Here is a 3,964-nt window from a genome sequence, read left to right as displayed (position 1 = left end):
CATCATATTAAAATCAATAGTATTTAAATCCGTGATCTCTAAAAATAATAACAATTATTTTAATCACTAAAATAATTTAGTATGTACTTATTAGATGAATCGAAAACACAAGCATGAAGAGACAAAATAAATTATCAATACCAAGAAACTACATGCAGAAACATGGGGGACTATAGTGTGCACCGCACCGTCTTCTCCTTAAAAAATTCATCTTGCTCTTATTCATCTTTGGCCCACCGTCTTCTCCTTAAAAAATTCATTCCCTCACAAATAGGGCGAAAACTGGAATAAATAATATTAATTTTTTCCAAAAAAAATAAAATAAAAGCCAGACTCCGGGCATCATCGTTTTTTTCATTTCCTCTCATGCCACAATTATTTTTTTTCCATACCTCAAAATTTTCATTGTACTCTCTAAACTTAACATTTTTTCACTAAGAAAATATTCTCCGCCATCTATCCATTCCTGGTAAGTTCAAATGGTTTTAGATCTCTCGCTTTCTTTCTTTTTTGGTTGAATTTTTTGGGTGATCTTGCAGGTTTGAGAGAGAAGATACGAAAGAGAGAAATTGAGAGTGAGTAAAGAGTGTAAATGGCGCACAGAGTAGATCACGAGTATGATTACCTTTACAAGATCGTTTTGATTGGCGATTCCGGAGTTGGAAAATCAAATATTCTCTCCAGATTCACCAGAAATGAGTTTTGTTTGGAATCTAAATCCACTATTGGCGTCGAGTTCGCCACCAGAACTCTCCAGGTGTTTGATTCAACTTCTCTTTGATTCATCTTCATCTACGTTTTTCTTTTTCTTGTTAACAATCATTAGTTCTTCAAGTTTCTAAATTTTGAAATTGTAATTCCTCTCGTCTTTGATAGCTTGAAGTGTGTGTCTGAATACATTTCATCTGATTTAGTTTTTGAAAATTTTACATGATGCTTCAGAGGGCATTCTCTCTCTGTGTTTATATATCCAAATTATATTTATCTGGGACCGATCAAGAAATTTACGTTAAGAGTTAGGGATGGACCTGGATATATTTTAAATTTAAAATTATTATATATTTTAAATTTTATTTACGATTTTTTATTAAAAATTTGTTTTTACCCCTAATATAAAATATTGTGTCAGGAGTTAACTTCTTAAGAAGTATGAATTTATAAAATTATTTAGACTAAAATATATTTTCAAAAATATATATTGAAAAAAATTAAAATCATATGATAATTTTACATTTTAGGGGATCGTCCATCCCGGTCTCCATCCAAACTATTCTATGTCAAAGTTTTACATTACGTAATCAAATCCTATATATATATATATATATATATATATATATATATATATGATCACCAAGGCCTTCACATCATTAGATTTGAGATTGACATTGAATGTTATAGTTGATTTCGGCTAATTGTTTCATTTCACATGATTTAGAAACAGTTATTTTACATGTAAGAAATGTTGGAGAGCACGTTAGTTCAGAGTTTTTTCTTCTCTTTTGATGGCCATTTATTTATTAAACTACTAAAAGTTGGAAAGACTAGAAGAGTTCTTTGTTAGTGAGAAAACGTCTGGCATCCATGTTACTAAACGTAGAATTAAAGTCTCTCTTAAAATGAAAATTAAGTTATTAAATTTACCTAGCTGTTATTATGCTGTTTTATTCCCATTTTCAGTATATTTTTGTATTTTATTGGCCCATGACATAGTGATAGCTGTGCATTTGATTATGATAAAGACAAACAATTTCTTGTATTTGTCAGCCTGTCATCTTGGATTTTTTAAAACATTCTTTTGATTCTCTGTTAATTGTTTATGTTATCCAGATTCTCTAATTTTCTTAAAGTTTGGCACATATTTGAACATGGTTAATAGTGTTATGGAAGTAGGAAAATATAGAAAAGTTTCAAAAAAGTTAAGCCTGCTAAAAAAATTGAATGTTAAAAAATGTTCCTAATATTTGATTAAATAGTTTTTTTTGTCTATTAATTTTTGAAATGTTTTGGCTTCCATCCTTGCATTTTAAGGTAAATATGCTCTTGACTAAACAACCATTTTAGCTCTTAGTATTTTGGCCCCAACGTTTCATTTTAGGGCAAAACATTTCTTATTATGAAGCTTTGACCGTTTCTTGACTAGGGAAGAGACTTTTTGCCTCAAAATGAAACATTAGGGGTTAAAATGTTCTAAAAGAATATGGGTCAAAATGATTATTTAATACATTAAGGACATTTTTTATCAATATGCCTGAAAAATTTGACATCCGCTCAAATTTAGATAACCTAGAACAATGTAATGAAGTTCGGTAGATTAATGGTATGCAATTTCCGGTTAACTTGTGTTTTTCTTTATAATATAGGTGGAGGGGAAGATTGTGAAGGCACAGATTTGGGACACAGCAGGTCAGGAGAGATATCGAGCCATTAATAGTGCTTACTACAGAGGAGCTGTTGGTGCACTTCTTGTCTACGACATAACCAAGAGGCAAACCTTTGATGATGTTCAGAGGTGGCTGCGTGAATTGAGGGACCATGCGTCGTCATGATGGCCGGAAATAAATCCGACTTGAATCATCTCCGAGCAATTTCCGGGGATGATGGTCTTGCTTTGGCCGAGAAGGAAGGTCTTTCGTTTATCGAGACCTCAGCACTAGAAGCAACCAACATTGAGAAGGCATTCCAAACTGTATTGAATGAGATCTACCATGTTATGAGAAAAAAAGCACTGGCAGCCGCGGCTAGCACCACAATTCCCGGCCAAGGAACCACCATTAGAGTCGCTGATGGATCAGGAAACACCAAGAAAGGATGCTGTTCTATATAAAAGGATGATTGGATATATTTGCTGGCAAGCAGGCCTACTCTTTTCTTTATTATTTCTTTCTTTTCCCCTGTTTTTTATTCTTTCTTCTTTATCCCCTTTTCCAAATGTTTAGCTGAGAGAGCCATTTAGAACAATTATTTGTATGAAATTGGTTTCATTTGTTTGACAAGTCGCTAGCTTGTAAGAAAAGTGTCTCCTAGACTTGCTGTCCCTATATTTTTCAGAATGACTGGGTGTTCTCCGACAATGTACACTGTATAGGCTTATTTAACGCTTGTGGTTGTGAGAACTGAACGGCTCAAATATTTGACCTCTGTCTGAATTAAGCCCGAATTACATGTTTAGTCCGTGTGTATTATTTTGTCATATAACAGAATGATTACCTAGAAACTAACTGCTAATAGTAACTTTAACAAACAAATAACAACAGCATTCATTCAGTTAATTTCTGACATTCCCCTTGCTTCTCTAATCTTCAACTTCTTGTAGACTAAGGACATATAATTTGCATCGCCAGGCTTTAAAAGACTGCACATGCAGTGATTTGGTTAACGCATCAGCTACTTGACACACCGCTGGAACTAACTTGTAACAGCTTAGATACTACTTTTGCTCGAACGAAATGAAAGTCCAAATCAACATATTTGGTCTTTGCATATAGAACCGGATTTGCTCCCATAGCGACCATACTCATGTGGTCGCACCATATTTTGGAAATATCATCAAGTTGCACCCCCATATCAGCTGAAATGTTGTGATCCACAATACCTCGGATGCTGCATCAACCGAGCTTCTATATTCCGCTTCGATTGTAGAGCATGAAACTTCCCAATGCTTCTTTGAGCTCCAGGATAGGAGCTGTTCTCCACAGAAAACATAGCAGCCAGAAACTGGTCGGCTTTCGTCAAGATCTCCACCTCAGTCTGCACCGGAGAAGGATACAAGTGTTGGAACACTCAGTTGCATAAGAAAGAAGAACACTGATGGTGTATGTCTTAACTATCGAACTAAAAGTATCCATGAAATCATGCCCGAGAACTTGAGAGTACCCCTTGTCTACCAACCTTGCTTTGAAACTATCCATCGACCAATCAATATTCTCTTTTACCTTAAAAGATTGACTTACGTCCAACTGATTTC

General features: G+C 34.4%; 1 pseudogene; it reads left to right on the top strand.

The window, feature by feature from the left end:
- The first annotated feature begins 400 nt into the window (after positions 1-400).
- Positions 401-2,995, top strand: LOC120134663 (annotated as a pseudogene).
- Positions 2,996-3,964: the final 969 nt, after the last annotated feature.

This window comes from Hibiscus syriacus, unplaced genomic scaffold (assembly GCF_006381635.1).
Source record: "Hibiscus syriacus cultivar Baekdansim isolate YM2019G1 unplaced genomic scaffold, ASM638163v2 tig00001818_pilon, whole genome shotgun sequence".
Taxonomy (NCBI): domain Eukaryota; kingdom Viridiplantae; phylum Streptophyta; class Magnoliopsida; order Malvales; family Malvaceae; genus Hibiscus; species Hibiscus syriacus.
This window is presented reverse-complemented; position numbering and strand designations above follow the sequence as displayed.